The sequence below is a fragment of the Lissotriton vulgaris genome, chromosome 1_1, assembly GCF_964263255.1.
Source record: "Lissotriton vulgaris chromosome 1_1, aLisVul1.2, whole genome shotgun sequence".
In the NCBI taxonomy this organism is placed as follows: Eukaryota; Metazoa; Chordata; class Amphibia; order Caudata; family Salamandridae; genus Lissotriton; species Lissotriton vulgaris.
Genome location: NC_141685.1, coordinates 243,582,304 through 243,599,666, shown reverse-complemented (window position 1 = coordinate 243,599,666; position 17,363 = coordinate 243,582,304). Strand labels below are relative to the sequence as shown.

Below are 17,363 nucleotides of genomic sequence, written 5' to 3'. Positions count from 1 at the left end.
TTGGTGACCACTGGTAGACGACTTCTTCTTGAGGCGATGCTTTCCACGGTAAGTTGGTTGGCGAGAAGAGTTCCAGGGTGCACAATTGCATGGTCCCATATGATCCCACGGAAAGTGTGGCGGGGGGCTATTTCTGTTTCTGCGCTGAATCATTCAGTAAGGAAAATTAATAATAAAATGAGTAGATTGTTTCGTTCAAGTACACTGCATTCTGTTTCGCATGGTTGTATTAAAGGGGACAGTATGTATTTGGGGGACGGTGTTCATTTGTCCCGGGTGGGGAACGAATTACTCATAAGAGACTTCATAGCATGGTTAAGGAGTTTACAGCATGACCTTTAGGTAGGAGTGTTTTGTGGGGGGTCCGGATAGCCGGTCAACTATCCGGCCTGTGGCGGTAAGGTCATGATCGGTGAACAGTAATTGGAAGATCCCTATGAGGGGGCGTCACCCATTACGGATGGGAGCGCGCGGGGGAGGTGGCCAATTGGCCCCTCAACGGGGAGGCGGTCCTGTCTAAGGAGAGGCCGCCGGAAGGAAAGGAAAGGTGGTCAAGGCCCCTTCCTGGATAGGAGGGGCTACGGCCCCTCCTGGGGAATTTCCCGGGGCCAGGACATCTGCGACGGCAGATGGGTAAGTTGTGTGGGGTGCGGGAGGGGGTTTACGCTACCTTTTAGACACCTCACACGAGTCCTCGAACGACCGTTAAATGGAGTCGAGTTTATTTGGGCCCCCGTCAAGTACAAAGGGAAATTGGTAAATGCACTTGAGGTACGCCTCTGTGCGGTCGCCCCTCTCACAAGTGAGGGGGGTATTTCTGGTTTAGGGATCTGACACCGGTTACGACCTTGCCGTTGGCCCTTAACGTTAGGATGTACAATTTCAAGTCAAATGTTTTGTAGGATGTTAGTTCGGCTAGGAGAACCTTTGTATTAGAGATCTGTTAAGGTTAGCCAACATCGTAATGTGGAAATGAAATTGTACATTATATGAAACTGTTATTTTAATGTTTTCTTTTGTTTCATATTTTAATAAATACGGCCGGGAAGGGTGACTCCCTTCCCGCCTTCCAAAAGTTCAAGAACTGTTTCCGGTTTCCCAATTCTTGGGGATTGTGTTGAGAGGGGGTGGCGGGTATCTCGGCCATAAGGGAATGGACTATGAAACAAATTGACAAATTTGTTATACTGTTTGGTGCTCTCTTGAATCGCACTAAAGAAATGGCTTAGAATACTGGGCAGCTATGCAATCAATCTATTTCTCATTACACCTGTGTCCTCAGTCTTACATATATTCCATCTCTTCTCTGTCCATACAAAGTATGTGCTTGTTTGAAGCACTTCATTTTTGTGCAACGTAGGAACTATTTAATTTCTCCTTGAAAGCTCTGCCTACGTACAAGATGTACAAACCCTTGTTGCAGTTGCAAGAAGGCTGGTCTGAAGAATCAGGCCAGTTGCAAGCACAAAGAGGCTTTTTTTGATGTATTAAATTGAAGGTACTTGCAAGGGGTGTTTGGGTGTTCCTTCCAAATACCGAATTGTAGTGGTATGTAGAAATGTTTTTCCACCGTAATGTGGCCCAAAACAATCATACTTCATCACCATCTGAGTGATTGTGGTAACCAAACATGAAATAATAAGGTATCCCGTAAAACCCTCTTCCCCTTCGAGAATGTTTCAAAACAAACATTTTAAGTGCAGGCATTGGTCCTATGTACCACTGCCTATTCAAATAAAATACCAATCAAACAAATACATATATTTTTTTTAATGATCCATTTTTCCTTTAATAAATAATATTAAGAACTACTTCTACAGTTCCACAGTTTCAAGGTTGTACTTTCCGGCACAACTTAGCATGATCCTCTCACTCTTTCATGATGTACTGATATATTGTCATTCTGATCTTGCGTGACAGTTGGGGATATAGCTCAGTGGTAGAGCATTTGACTGCAGATCAAGAGGACCCTGGTTCAAATCCGGGTATCCCCTCATACTATTTTGAATCTGCTGTTTGTAGTTGGGAATTTTCATGAATCCCATTTGGATCATCTTTGACATAGTCAGTGTTTCCTTGGATGTTACACTTTAATAACATTACAGTGTTGCTGATTAAAACTTGTGAGTAACTGCATTTTTTACACTGGGCTTGGTATTCCCTATGGGAAATTTCTGAAACATCATTGATCTATTTTGGAATTCGGCTCTACCTTTCACAGCTCTAAACAAAGGGAATGGACTATGAAACCAATTGACAAATTTGTTATACTGTTTGGTGCTCTCTTGAATCGCACTAAAGAAATGGCTTAGAATACTGGGCAGCTATGCAATCAATCTATTTCTCATTACACCTGTGTCCTCAGTCATACATATATTCCATCTCTTCTCTGTCCATACAAAGTATGTGTTTGTTTGAAGCACTTCATTTTTGTGCAACTTAGGAACTATTTAATTTCTCCTTGAAAGCTCTGCCTACGTGCAAGATGTACAAACCCTCGTTGCAGTTGCAAGAAGGCTGGTCTGAAGAATCAGGCCAGTTGCAAGCACAAAGTGCCTTTTTTTGATGTATTAAATTGAAGGTACTTGAAAGGGGTGTTTGGGTGTTCCTTCCAAATACCGAATTGTAGTGGTATGTAGAAATGTTTTTCCATCGTAATTTGGCCAAAAAACAATCATACTTCACCACCATCTCGGTGATTGTGGTAACCAATCATCAAATGATAATGTGTCACGTAAAAACCTCTTCCACTTTAAGAATGTTTCAAAGCAATCATTGTATGTAGAGGCATTGGTCTTATGTACACTGCCTATTCAAATAAAATAGCAATGAAACAAATTAATCTGTTTTTTTAAATGATCCAGTTTTACTTTAATAAATAATATTAAGGACTACTTCTCCTGTTCCACAGTTTCAAGCCTGTACTTTCCGGCACAACTTAGCATGATCCTCTCACTCTTTCATGATGTACTGATATTATGTCATTCTAATTTTTCTGAAAAGCGGGGGATATAGCTCAGTGGTAGAGCATTTGACTGCAGATCAAGAGGTCCCTGGTTCAAATCCAGGTGTCCCCTCAGACTATTTTGATTCTGTTGTTTGTAGTTGGGACTTTTCATCAATTCCTTTTGGATCATCTTTGACAGAGCCAGTGTTCCCTTGGATATTGCACTTTAATAGCATTACAGAGTTTGCTGCTCAAAACCTGTGAGTAAATGCAGTTTTAACACTCGGCTTGGTGTTCCCTTTGGGAACTTTCTGAAAGATCATTGATCTTTTTGGGAATTTGGCTCTTCCTTTTACAGACCTAAAGAAAGGGAATGGACTATGAAACAAATTGACAAATTTGTTATACTGTTTGGTGCTTTCTTGAATCGCACTAAAGAAATGGCTTAGAATACTGTGCAGCGATGCAGTCAGTCTATTTCTCATTTCACCTGTGTCCTCAGTCTTACATATATTCCACCTTTTCCCTGTGCATTAAAAGTATGTGCTTGTTTGAAGCACTTCATTTTTGTGCAACGTAGGAACTATTTAATTTCTCCTTAAATGCTCTGCCTACGTGCAAGATGTACGAACCATTGTTGCAGTTGCAAGAAGGCTGGCCTGAAGAATCAGGCCATTTGCAAGCACAAAGTGGCTTTTTCTGATGTTTTAAATCGAAGGTCCGTGAAAGGGGTGTTTGGGTGTACCTTCCAAATACCGAATTGTAGTGGTATGTAGAAATGTTTTTCCACCGTAATGTGGCCCAAAACAATCATACTTCATCACCATCTGAGTGATTGTGGTAACCAAACATGAAACAATAAGGTATCCCGTAAAAACCTCTTCCCCTTTGAGAATGTTTCAAAACAAACATTTTAAGTGCAGGCATTGGTCCTATGTACCACTGCCTATTCAAATAAAATACCAATCAAACAAATACATATTTTTTTTAATGATCCATTTTTCCTTTATTAAATAATATTAAGAACTACTTCTACAGTTCCACAGTTTCAAGGTTGTACTTTCCGGCACAACTTAGCATGATCCTCTCACTCTTTCATGATGTACTGATATATTGTCATTCTGATCTTGGCTGACAGCTGGGGATATAGCTCAGTGGTAGAGCATTTGACTGCAGATCAAGAGGTCCCTGGTTCAAATCCGGGTGTCCCCTCATACTATTTTGAATCTGCTGTTTGTAGTTGGGAATTTTCATGAATCCCATTTGGATCATCTTTGACAGAGTCAGTGTTCCCTTGGATGTTAGACTTTAATAACATTACAGTTTTGCTGATTAAAACTTGTGAGTAACTGCATTTTTTACACTGGGCTTGGTATTCCCTATGGGAAATTTCTGAAACATCATTGATCTATTTTGGAATTCGGCTCTACCTTTCACAGCTCTAAACAAAGGGAATGGACTATGAAACCAATTGACAAATTTGTTATACTGTTTGGTGCTCTCTTGAATCGCACTAAAGAAATGGCTTAGAATACTGGGCAGCTATGCAATCAATCTATTTCTCATTACACCTGTGTCCTCAGTCTTACATATATTCCATCTCTTCTCTGTCCATACAAAGTATGTGTTTGTTTGAAGCACTTCATTTTTGTGCAAATTAGGAACTATTTAATTTCTCCTTGAAAGCTCTGCCTACGTGCAAGATGTACAAACCCTCGTTGCAGTTGCAAGAAGGCTGGTCTGAAGAATCAGGCCAGTTGCAAGCACAAAGTGGCTTTTTTTGATGTATTAAATTGAAGGTACTTGAAAGGGGTGTTTGGGTGTTCCTTCCAAATACCGAATTGTAGTGGTATGTAGAAATGTTTTTCCATCGTAATTTGGCCAAAAAACAATCATACTTCACCACCATCTCGGTGATTGTGGTAACCAATCATCAAATGATAATGTGTCACGTAAAAACCTCTTCCCCTTTAAGAATGTTTCAAAACAATCATTGTATGTAGAGGCATTTGTCTTATGTACCACGGCCTATTTGAATAAAATAGCAATGAAAAAATTAATCTGTTTTTTAAATGATCCAGTTTTACTTTAATAAATAATATTAAGGACTACTTCTCCTGTTCCACAGTTTGAAGCCTGTACTTTCCGGCACAACTTAGCATGATCCTCTCACTCTTTCATGATGTACTGATATTATGTCATTCTGATTTTACTGAAAAGCTGGGGATATAGCTCAGTGGTAGAGCATTTGACTGCAGATCAAGAGGTCCCTGGTTCAAATCCGGGTGTCCCCTCAGACTATTTTGATTCTGTTGTTTGTAGTTGGGACTTTTCATCAATTCCTTTTGGATCATCTTTGACAGAGTCAGTGTTCCCTTGGATATTGCACTTTAATAGCATTACAGAGTTTGCTGCTCAAAACCTGTGAGTAAATGGAGTTTTAACACTCGGCTTGGTATTCCCTTTGGGAAATTTCTGAAAGATCATTGATCTATTTTGGAATTTGGCTCTTCCTTTTACAGCACTAAAGAAAGGGAATGGACTATGAAACAAATTGACAAATTTGTTATACTGTTTGATGCTTTCTTGAATCGCACTAAAGAAATGGCTTAGAATACTGTGCAGCGATGCAGTCAGTCTATTTCTCATTTCACCTGTGTCCTCAGTCTTACATATATTCCACCTTTTCCCTGTGCATTAAAAGTATGTGCTTGTTTGAAGTACTTCATTTTTGTGCAACGTAGGAACTATTTAATTTCTCCTTGAAAGCTCTGCCTACGTGCAAGATGTACAAACCCTTGTTGCAGTTGCAAGAAGGCTGGTCTGAAGAATCAGGCCAGTTGCAAGCACAAAGTGGCTTTTTTTGATGTATTAAATCGAAGGTACTTGAAAGGGGTGTTTGGGTGTTCCTTCCAAATACCGAATTGTAGTGGTATGTAGAAATGTTTTTCCTCCGTAATTTGGCCAAAAAACATTCATACTTCACCACCATCTCGGTGATTGTGGTAACCAATCATCAAATGATAATGTGTCATGTAAAAACCTCTTCCGCTTTAAGAATGTTTCAAAACAATCATTGTATGTAGAGGAATTGGTCTTATGTACCACTGCATATTCAAATAAAATAGCAATGAAACAAATTAATCTGTTTTTTAAATGAGCCAGTTTTACTTTAATAAATAATATTAAGGACTACTTCTCCTGTTCCACAGTTTCAAGCCTGTACTTTCCGGCACAACTTAGCATGATCCTCTCACTCTTTCATGATGTACTGATATTATGTCATTCTGATTTTAATGACAAGATGGGGATATAGCACAGTGGTAGAGCATTTGACTGCAGATCAAGAGGTCCCTGGTTCAAATCCGGGTGTCCCCTCAGACTATTTTGATTCTGTTGTTTGTAGTTGGGACTTTTCATCAATTCCTTTTGGATCATCTTTGACAGAGTCAGTGTTCCCTTGGATATTGCACTTTAATATCATTACAGAGTTTGCTGCTCAAAACCTGTGAGTAAATGCAGTTTTAACACTCCGCTTGGTGTTCCCTTTGGGAACTTTCTGAAAGATCATTGATCAATTTTGGAATTTGGCTCTTCCTTTTACAGCACAAGAGAAAGGGAATGGACTATGAAATAAACTGACAAATTTGTTATACTGTTTGGTGCTTTCTTGAATCGCACTAAAGAAATGGCTTTGAATACTGTGCAGCGATGCAGTCAGTCTATTTCTCATTTCACCTGTGTCCTCAGTCTTACATATATTCCACCTTTTCCCTGTGCATCCAAAGTATGTGCTTGTTTGAAGCACTTCATTTTTGTGCAACGTAGGAACTATTTAATTTCTCCTTAAATGCTCTGCCTACGTGCAAGATGTACGAACCATTGTTGCAGTTGCAAGAAGGCTGGCCTGAAGAATCAGGCCATTTGCAAGCACAAAGTGGCTTTTTCTGACGTTTTAAATTGAAGGTCCATGAAAGGGGTGTTTGGGTGTACCTTCCAAATACCGAATTGTAGTGGTATGTAGAAATGTTTTTCCACCGTAATGTGGCCCAAAACAATCATACTTCATCACCATCTGAGTGATTGTGGTAACCAAACATGAAACAATAAGGTATCCCGTAAAAACCTCTTCCCCTTTGAGAATGTTTCAAAACAAACATTTTAAGTGCAGGCATTGGTCCTATGTACCACTGCCTATTCAAATAAAATACCAATCAAACAAATACATATATTTTTTTTAATGATCCATTTTTCCTTTAATACATAATATTAAGAACTACTTCTACAGTTCCACAGTTTCAAGGTTGTACTTTCCGGCACAACTTAGCATGATCCTCTCACTCTTTCATGATGTACTGATATATTGTCATTCTGATCTTGGCTGACAGCTGGGGATATAACTCAGTGGTAGAGCATTTGACTGCAGATCAAGAGGTCCTGGTTCAAATCCGGGTGTCCCCTCATACTATTTTGAATCTGCTGTTTGTAGTTGGGAATTTTCATGAATCCCATTTGGATCATCTTTGACAGAGTCAGTGTTCCCTTGGATGTTACACTTTAATACCATTACAGTGTTGCTGATTAAAACTTGTGAGTAACTGCATTTTTTACACTTGGCTTGGTATTCCCTATGGGAAATTTCTGAAACATCATTGATCTATTTTGGAATTCGGCTCTACCTTTCACAGCTCTAAACAAAGGGAATGGACTATGAAACCAATTGACAAATTTGTTATACTGTTTGGTGCTCTCTTGAATCGCACTAAAGAAATGGCTTAGAATACTGGGCAGCTATGCAATCAATCTATTTCTCATTACACCTGTGTCCTCAGTCTTACATATATTCCATCTCTTCTCTGTCCATACAAAGTATGTGTTTGTTTGAAGCACTTCATTTTTGTGCAACTTAGGAACTATTTAATTTCTCCTTGAAAGCTCTGCCTACGTGCAAGATGTACAAACCCTCGTTGCAGTTGCAAGAAGGCTGGTCTGAAGAATCAGGCCAGTTGCAAGCACAAAGTGGCTTTTTTTGATGTATTAAATCAAAGGTACTTGAAAGGGGTGTTTGGGTGATCCTTCCAAATACCGAATTGTAGTGGTATGTAGAAATGTTTTTCCATCGTAATTTGGCCAAAAAACAATCATACTTCACCACCATCTCGGTGATTGTGGTAACCAATCATCAAATGATAATGTGTCACGTAAAAACCTCTTCCCCTTTAAGAATGTTTCAAAACAATCATTGTATGTAGAGGCATTGGTCTTATGTACCACTGCCTATTCAAATAAAATAGCAATGAAACAAAGTAATCCGTTTTTTAAATGATACAGCTTTCCTTTAATAAATAATATTAACTACTACTTCTCCTGTTCCACAGTTTCAAGCCTGTACTTTCCGGCACAACTTAGCATGATCCTCTCACTCTTTCATGATGTACTGATATTATGTCATTCTGATTTTACTGAAAAGTTGGGGATATAGCTCAGTGGTAGAGCATTTGACTGCAGATCAAGAGGTCCCTGGTTCAAATCCGGGTGTCCCCTCAGACTATTTTGATTCTGTTGTTTGTAGTTGGGACTTTTCATCAAATCCTTTTGGATCATCTTTGACAGAGTCAGTGTTCCCTTGGATATTGCACTTTAATAGCATTACTTAGTTTGATGCTCAAAACCTGTGAGTAAATGGAGTTTTAACACTCGGCTTGGTATTCCCTTTGGGAAATTTCTGAAAGATCATTGATCTATTTTGGAATTTGGCTCTTCCTTTTACAGCACTAAAGAAAGGGAATGGACTATGAAACAAATTGACAAATGTGTTATACTGTTTGGTGCTCTCTTGAATCGCACTAAAGAAATGGCTTAGAATACTGTGCAGCGATGCAGTCAGTCTATTTCTCATTTCACCTGTGTCCTCAGTCTTACATATATTCCACCTTTTCCCTGTGCATCCAAAGTATGTGCTTGTTTGAAGCACTTCATTTTTTTGCAACGTAGGAACTATTTAATTTCTCCTTAAATGCTCTGCCTACGTGCAAGATGTACGAACCATTGTTGCAGTTGCAAGAAGGCTGGCCTGAAGAATCAGGCCATTTGCAAGCACAAAGTGGCTTTTTCTGATGTTTTAAATCGAAGGTCCGTGAAAGGGGTGTTTGGGTGTACCTTCCAAATACCGAATTGTAGTGGTATGTAGAAATGTTTTTCCACCGTAATGTGGCCCAAAACAATCATACTTTATCACCATCTGAGTGATTGTGGTAACCAAACATGAAACAATAAGGTATCCCATAAAAACCTCTTCCCCTTTGAGAATGTTTCAAAACAAACATTTTAAGTGCAGGCATTGGTCCTATGTACCACTGCCTATTCAAATAAAATACCAATCAAACAAATACATATATTTTTTTTAATGATCCATTTTTCCTTTAATACATAATATTAAGAACTACTTCTACAGTTCCACAGTTTCAAGGTTGTACTTTCCGGCACAACTTAGCATGATCCTCTCACTCTTTCATGATGTACTGATATATTGTCATTCTGATCTTGGCTGACAGCTGGGGATATAACTCAGTGGTAGAGCATTTGACTGCAGATCAAGAGGTCCCTGGTTCAAATCCGGGTGTCCCCTCATACTATTTTGAATCTGCTGTTTGTAGTTGGGAATTTTCATGAATCCCATTTGGATCATCTTTGACAGAGTCAGTGTTCCCTTGGATGTTACACTTTAATACCATTACAGTGTTGCTGATTAAAACTTGTGAGTAACTGCATTTTTTACACTGGGCTTGGTATTCCCTATGGGAAATTTCTGAAACATCATTGATCTATTTTGGAATTCGGCTCTACCTTTCACAGCTCTAAACAAAGGGAATGGACTATGAAACCAATTGACAAATTTGTTATACTGTTTGGTGCTCTCTTGAATCGCACTAAAGAAATGGCTTAGAATACTGGGCAGCTATGCAATCAATCTATTTCTCATTACACCTGTGTCCTCAGTCTTACATATATTCCATCTCTTCTCTGTCCATACAAAGTATGTGTTTGTTTGAAGCACTTCATTTTTGTGCAACTTAGGAACTATTTAATTTCTCCTTGAAAGCTCTGCCTACGTGCAAGATGTACAAACCCTCGTTGCAGTTGCAAGAAGGCTGGTCTGAAGAATCAGGCCAGTTGCAAGCACAAAGTGGCTTTTTTTGATGTATTAAATCAAAGGTACTTGAAAGGGGTGTTTGGGTGTTCCTTCCAAATACCGAATTGTAGTGGTATGTAGAAATGTTTTTCCATCGTAATTTGGCCAAAAAACAATCATACTTCACCACCATCTCGGTGATTGTGGTAACCAATCATCAAATGATAATGTGTCACGTAAAAACCTCTTCCCCTTTAAGAATGTTTCAAAACAATCATTGTATGTAGAGGCATTGGTCTTATGTACCACTGCCTATTCAAATAAAATAGCAATGAAACAAAGTAATCCGTTTTTTAAATGATACAGCTTTCCTTTAATAAATAATATTAACTACTACTTCTCCTGTTCCACAGTTTCAAGCCTGTACTTTCCGGCACAACTTAGCATGATCCTCTCACTCTTTCATGATGTACTGATATTATGTCATTCTGATTTTACTGAAAAGTTGGGGATATAGCTCAGTGGTAGAGCATTTGACTGCAGATCAAGAGGTCCCTGGTTCAAATCCGGGTGTCCCCTCAGACTATTTTGATTCTGTTGTTTGTAGTTGGGACTTTTCATCAATTCCTTTTGGATCATCTTTGACAAAGTCAGTGTTCCCTTGGATATTGCACTTTAATAGCATTACTTAGTTTGATGCTCAAAACCTGTGAGTAAATGGAGTTTTAACACTCGGCTTGGTATTCCCTTTGGGAAATTTCTGAAAGATCATTGATCTATTTTGGAATTTGGCTCTTCCTTTTACAGCACTAAAGAAAGGGAATGGACTATGAAACAAATTGACAAATGTGTTATACTGTTTGGTGCTCTCTTGAATCGCACTAAAGAAATGGCTTAGAATACTGTGCAGCGATGCAGTCAGTCTATTTCTCATTTCACCTGTGTCCTCAGTCTTACATATATTCCACCTTTTCCCTGTGCATCCAAAGTATGTGCTTGTTTGAAGCACTTCATTTTTGTGCAACGTAGGAACTATTTAATTTCTCCTTAAATGCTCTGCCTACGTGCAAGATGTACGAACCATTGTTGCAGTTGCAAGAAGGCTGGCCTGAAGAATCAGGCCATTTGCAAGCACAAAGTGGCTTTTTCTGACGTTTTAAATCGAAGGTCCATGAAAGGGGTGTTTGGGTGTACCTTCCAAATACCGAATTGTAGTGGTATGTAGAAATGTTTTTCCACCGTAATGTGGCCCAAAACAATCATACTTCATCACCATCTGAGTGATTGTGGTAACCAAACATGAAACAATAAGGTATCCTGTAAAAACCTCTTCCCCTTTGAGAATGTTTCAAAACAAACATTTTAAGTGCAGGCATTGGTCCTATGTACCACTGCCTATTCAAATAAAATACCAATCAAACAAATACATATATTTTTTTTAATGATCCATTTTTCCTTTAATACATAATATTAAGAACTACTTCTACAGTTCCACAGTTTCAAGGTTGTACTTTCCGGCACAACTTAGCATGATCCTCTCACTCTTTCATGATGTACTGATATATTGTCATTCTGATCTTGGCTGACAGCTGGGGATATAACTCAGTGGTAGAGCATTTGACTGCAGATCAAGAGGTCCTGGTTCAAATCCGGGTGTCCCCTCATACTATTTTGAATCTGCTGTTTGTAGTTGGGAATTTTCATGAATCCCATTTGGATCATCTTTGACAGAGTCAGTGTTCCCTTGGATGTTACACTTTAATACCATTACAGTGTTGCTGATTAAAACTTGTGAGTAACTGCATTTTTTACACTGGGCTTGGTATTCCCTATGGGAAATTTCTGAAACATCATTGATCTATTTTGGAATTCGGCTCTACCTTTCACAGCTCTAAACAAAGGGAATGGACTATGAAACCAATTGACAAATTTGTTATACTGTTTGGTGCTCTCTTGAATCGCACTAAAGAAATGGCTTAGAATACTGGGCAGCTATGCAATCAATCTATTTCTCATTACACCTGTGTCCTCAGTCTTACATATATTCCATCTCTTCTCTGTCCATACAAAGTATGTGTTTGTTTGAAGCACTTCATTTTTGTGCAACTTAGGAACTATTTAATTTCTCCTTGAAAGCTCTGCCTACGTGCAAGATGTACAAACCCTCGTTGCAGTTGCAAGAAGGCTGGTCTGAAGAATCAGGCCAGTTGCAAGCACAAAGTGGCTTTTTTTGATGTATTAAATCAAAGGTACTTGAAAGGGGTGTTTGGGTGTTCCTTCCAAATACCGAATTGTAGTGGTATGTAGAAATGTTTTTCCATCGTAATTTGGCCAAAAAACAATCATACTTCACCACCATCTCGGTGATTGTGGTAACCAATCATCAAATGATAATGTGTCACGTAAAAACCTCTTCCCCTTTAAGAATGTTTCAAAACAATCATTGTATGTAGAGGCATTGGTCTTATGTACCACTGCCTATTCAAATAAAATAGCAATGAAACAAAGTAATCCGTTTTTTAAATGATACAGCTTTCCTTTAATAAATAATATTAACTACTACTTCTCCTGTTCCACAGTTTCAAGCCTGTACTTTCCGGCACAACTTAGCATGATCCTCTCACTCTTTCATGATGTACTGATATTATGTCATTCTGATTTTACTGAAAAGTTGGGGATATAGCTCAGTGGTAGAGCATTTGACTGCAGATCAAGAGGTCCCTGGTTCAAATCCGGGTGTCCCCTCAGACTATTTTGATTCTGTTGTTTGTAGTTGGGACTTTTCATCAATTCCTTTTGGATCATCTTTGACAGAGTCAGTGTTCCCTTGGATATTGCACTTTAATAGCATTACTTAGTTTGATGCTCAAAACCTGTGAGTAAATGGAGTTTTAACACTCGGCTTGGTATTCCCTTTGGGAAATTTCTGAAAGATCATTGATCTATTTTGGAATTTGGCTCTTCCTTTTACAGCACTAAAGAAAGGGAATGGACTATGAAACAAATTGACAAATGTGTTATACTGTTTGGTGCTCTCTTGAATCGCACTAAAGAAATGGCTTAGAATACTGTGCAGCGATGCAGTCAGTCTATTTCTCATTTCACCTGTGTCCTCAGTCTTACATATATTCCACCTTTTCCCTGTGCATCCAAAGTATGTGCTTGTTTGAAGCACTTCATTTTTTTTTTTTTGTAAAATTTTTATTTTTGAGTTGCATAGAAAAATAAACATAGGGCTGCGGGGGAAACCGCACAGTGCACAAAGTCAAGGTAAACCCCTTGTACGCACATCAGCAATGACCCAAACCATATCATATTATACGCATATCCAGTCCAGGCTCGAGACAACATATCAATTAGGGCCACTGTACACAGTGTTCTACCGGCTTATCATTAGGTCAGTCCGGCTAAGATGACCAGTGCCGCAATGTGCCGGACCCCAGACCTCCAAGTCCCATACAGGCGGTGCAAATAATCAATTCGCGGGTCCTCCACAGCCCAAAAAACCCAAAACAACCAACAACCCTATCCCACCCCTTCCCTCCCCCCCGGTGGTGACGCCATTCACTCAACACTCAAACATATCCACATTACACTTGAAAGAGGTGCATCGATCTCAAAGAAGCCGGACATACGGCCGAGGGTAACCCCTTAGAAAGAAACGAAACCAGAGGACCCCACTGATATCGGAAATTCTTATACTGGCCCAGGAAGATGTCCGCCACTCTCTCCAGACTGAGCAACCTCCACAGCCGCGCATGCCACAATGAAACCGCCGGGGCCTCCTTCTTCTTCCAGGCCGCAGCCAGTGTGAGCTTCGCTGCGCCGAGGCACAGCCACAAAATCTTTTTATCTGCCCTGGTCTGATAAACGAGGCCAGGGTCTCGCAGCCCTAGCAGGACACAAGCCATAGATTCATCAATGGGATAAGTCAATATGTCCTTCACGTGGGAGAGGATTTCCTCCCAGTACGGACGGATCACCGGGCAGTCCCACCAGATATGGCGGAAGTCCCCCAGAAGACCGCAACCCCTCCAGCACCTATCTGAGGTCCCCGGAAAAATGCGGTGAAGCCTAGTCGGGCACATATACCATTGCATGATCGTTTTGAGGTGGGCCTCCCTCAAGTGCAAGGAATGGTTAAAGGTCGTCAAATCGCGCCACAGCGCCGACCATTCCGCGTCCGAGACATCTCGTCCCAGCAGTTCCTCCCATTGCCCCATATAACGAGGTCGAGGAGCTACTGTCGATTGAAGCAACAGCTGGTAAATGAAGGAAATGGCCCCCTTCATGGCAGACGTCCGCAATATAAAGGCTTCAAACGGCGTCGGTGGCCTCGTAGCCGCCTCCACTACTCCAGGTGACGTAGCCCAGTGAAGCAGCTGAACATGCCGGAAACGTTCAGTCTGGGGGACCCCATAATCTCTCATACAGTTAGCGAAAGTGAGGGTGTCCTGGCCGTGGAACAAATGGGTCAACGCCCGACAGCCCCCCTCCCTCCACACCGTAAACGGCCCCTCATGTAGTGCCGGTGGGAAAGCTGGGTTGTAATGCAAGGGCGTAAAAGGGGAAGGGAACGTGGTCCAACGGTCATCTCCCGCTAGTGAGTCCCACACCTTCAACACCGTGCTAGTGGGCGTACTGATATATGCATTGAGAGGGCGGTCCCTCTTCGGTTTCCAGGCTAGGTCCCAGATTGACCTACCAGCAACGCATCGATCCATATGGAGCCAGTGTTTCTCGGAGGTCTGTTGCGACCACTCCACCAAAACTCTCAGTTGCGCCGCTTTGTAATATAACTGCAGATCCGGGAGCCCAACCCCACCCTCCGATCTCGGCCGACGAAGAACTGCATAGGAGACCCGCGCCTGACCCCCCTGCCACACGAAGCGCAATATAGAAGTCTTGAGCCGTCGAAAGAAATCGCTGCCCATGGGGATAGGCAAGGCTTGGAACAAATATAAGAATTTAGGGAGGAGGACCATCTTCACAGCGTGGATTCTGCCCAGCCATGACAACATTTTTGGCTTCCACCTATCCAATTCCGCCCGGGACTTCGCCAGCAAAGACGGGAAGTTGGCCTGGAACAGCCCGCTCACCGTCGGAGTCAGATGGACCCCCAGGTAGACAATCGAACCTGTGGCCCAGGCCAACGGAGTCAGCGGGCGCACCCGGTCCCTCTCGACCTGCGACAGGGTAAGATTCAGGATGTGCGACTTGCTGTAGTTGACCTTAAAGCCTGCCACCCCCTCAAATTCCAACAAGACCTCCCTGATGCAAGGGAGCGAGCTCTCCGGATCAGTAATAGAGAACAAGACATCGTCCGCGAAGAGCGAAATCTTATGCTGTTCCCCCGCGAATGGCAGACCCCGGATCCCGCCATGCTCCCGCACCGCTACCGCCAGCGGCTCGATGCTCAGCGCGAATAGCAGGGGGGACAGAGGGCAGCCCTGCCTAGTGCCTCGAGTGTGAGTAACGAACGCTGACACATGACCATTCACCGCAACCCGGGACCGGGGGCAGCAGTAATTAGCCCTCACCATAGTGATGAAGGTCTCCGAAAAACCAAAGGCAGTCATGGTATTGAATAGGAACCCCCAGTCCACCCTGTCGAAGGCCTTCTCGGCGTCCAGGCCCACTAGGACTGCCGGTATACGAAATCGTTCCGCTTTTTCTATGAGATGCACCACCCGACGAGTGTTGTCATGCGTCTGGCGCCCCTTGATAAAGCCAGACTGGTCCGGATGGATTAGCGCCGGCATAAGGTCTTGTAGCCTACGTGCCAGGATCGCCGAATACAGTTTGGCGTCTAAGTTAAGAAGCGCTATCGGGCGAAAGGAGGCGCAATGTGCCGGATCCTTCCCCGGTTTTGGCAAGACCGTAATCATCGCCTCTGCCAGGGAGCCAGTGGAAGAACCAGAGGCGGCCACGTCATTGAACAGGGTGACCAAGAATTCGCAGAGCTCGGAAGCGTAAGATTTATAGAACACCGCAGTGTAACCGTCCGGGCCGGGCGCCTTGTGAAGCTTCAAGTTCTTAATTGCAGCTAGCACTTCCTCCCTGGTAATCGGTGCCCCTAAGAGCTCATTCCATTCTCTAGACACCTGCGGAAGGGGCAGACGTCTCAGGTATTCTTTCTGGGCAGTCGCGTCCAGGTGTTCCCCCTTGTAGAGGTCCGAGTAAAAGTGACCGAAGATGGCCGCCTTTGTCTCGTCCCGATGTTGAAGTTGTCCAGCAGAGTCGCGGATCCCTCCAATGTACTCACGTTCCCGCCTGTCACGAAGCTGTCGGGCCAAGTGCCTCCCCACCTTGTTGCCACAAGAGTAGGACTGTCGGCCCAACCTCAGAAGGGTGAACTCCGCCCTGTTACTGTAATGGGCCCTCAACTTCCCCCGTACCGCCGTGAGAGGCCGGAGGGTCACCCTCGAGGGGTTGAGTTTATGCGCCTGCTCGAGAGAAGCCAATTCAGCCTCCAGGGCCTCCCTCTCCTTGCGTCGCATCCTATTGAGTTGTGCGTTAAGGCCCAAGCAAGTGCCCCTGATGGACGCCTTAAAGGCATCCCACGTGTTGGGTACCGAGGTATCAGACGGTGGATTGAGGGCAAAGAACTCCCTGATGGCCACTCGCAGCGCCTTGTTAGAGGTTTCGTCCCGAAGCACCGAAGCCGGGAAATACCATTTCCGTTGCCCGGTGCCCGCCGACGACCAGCGCAAAGTAAGTACCAGCATGCTGTGGTCCGAGAGGGGCAGTATGGTGGAGTCAAGGACATCTCCTCTAAGAGCCTGGCTAAGGAATATGTGGTCCAGTCGTGAATATGAGTGGTGTACATGAGAAAAAAACGTGTAATCCCTGGACGTTGGATGTAGAAACCGCCACCCGTCAACCAACCCCATTTCCGTAACTTTCTGCCGTGACATCTCTGAGAACACACCAGTATCTGCCCTGCGAGCGCCAGAACAGTCCAGCGCCCCGTCCCACACCAAATTACAGTCCCCCATGAGGAACAACTGCCCTTCAACAAAATCCCCCACTTTATGCAGTAAACCTTGCAAAAACTTATTCTGGCCAGTATTAGGAGCATACAGCACAACAAAAGTACAGAGCCTCCCCTGGACCAGCCCCTTCACCATCAACCAGCGGCCCTCCCTGTCCGTGCGTATCGCCACAGGCTGGAAACGCAGCGAGGCATGGAAGAGGAGGGCCACCCCCTTGTGCTTTGTGGATGCAGAGGATCTGTAAATTAGGGGATACGCCTTATGCTTCAGACGCAGCTCATCCGTACGT

The 17,363-nt window shown here is 42.7% G+C and overlaps 11 non-coding genes across 11 annotated transcripts; all 11 read left to right on the top strand.

Annotated features, from left to right (window-relative positions):
• The first annotated feature begins 1,922 nt into the window (after positions 1-1,922).
• TRNAC-GCA (transfer RNA cysteine (anticodon GCA)) lies at positions 1,923-1,994 on the top strand. Its single transcript has one exon. It is a non-coding gene; the product is annotated as a tRNA-Cys (tRNA).
• A 1,011-nt stretch (positions 1,995-3,005) lies between these two features.
• Positions 3,006-3,077, top strand: TRNAC-GCA (transfer RNA cysteine (anticodon GCA)). The gene has a single exon. It is a non-coding gene; the product is annotated as a tRNA-Cys (tRNA).
• Positions 3,078-4,087: 1,010 nt separating this feature from the next.
• TRNAC-GCA (transfer RNA cysteine (anticodon GCA)) lies at positions 4,088-4,159 on the top strand. Its single transcript has one exon. It is a non-coding gene; the product is annotated as a tRNA-Cys (tRNA).
• A 1,010-nt stretch (positions 4,160-5,169) lies between these two features.
• On the top strand, positions 5,170-5,241 carry TRNAC-GCA (transfer RNA cysteine (anticodon GCA)). Its single transcript has one exon. It is a non-coding gene; the product is annotated as a tRNA-Cys (tRNA).
• Positions 5,242-6,253: 1,012 nt separating this feature from the next.
• Positions 6,254-6,325, top strand: TRNAC-GCA (transfer RNA cysteine (anticodon GCA)). The gene has a single exon. It is a non-coding gene; the product is annotated as a tRNA-Cys (tRNA).
• Positions 6,326-7,337: 1,012 nt separating this feature from the next.
• On the top strand, positions 7,338-7,408 carry TRNAC-GCA (transfer RNA cysteine (anticodon GCA)). The gene has a single exon. It is a non-coding gene; the product is annotated as a tRNA-Cys (tRNA).
• Positions 7,409-8,419: 1,011 nt separating this feature from the next.
• On the top strand, positions 8,420-8,491 carry TRNAC-GCA (transfer RNA cysteine (anticodon GCA)). Its single transcript has one exon. It is a non-coding gene; the product is annotated as a tRNA-Cys (tRNA).
• Positions 8,492-9,503: 1,012 nt separating this feature from the next.
• TRNAC-GCA (transfer RNA cysteine (anticodon GCA)) lies at positions 9,504-9,575 on the top strand. The gene has a single exon. It is a non-coding gene; the product is annotated as a tRNA-Cys (tRNA).
• Positions 9,576-10,586: 1,011 nt separating this feature from the next.
• Positions 10,587-10,658, top strand: TRNAC-GCA (transfer RNA cysteine (anticodon GCA)). The gene has a single exon. It is a non-coding gene; the product is annotated as a tRNA-Cys (tRNA).
• Positions 10,659-11,670: 1,012 nt separating this feature from the next.
• On the top strand, positions 11,671-11,741 carry TRNAC-GCA (transfer RNA cysteine (anticodon GCA)). The gene has a single exon. It is a non-coding gene; the product is annotated as a tRNA-Cys (tRNA).
• Positions 11,742-12,752: 1,011 nt separating this feature from the next.
• Positions 12,753-12,824, top strand: TRNAC-GCA (transfer RNA cysteine (anticodon GCA)). The gene has a single exon. It is a non-coding gene; the product is annotated as a tRNA-Cys (tRNA).
• The last annotated feature ends 4,539 nt before the right edge of the window (positions 12,825-17,363 follow it).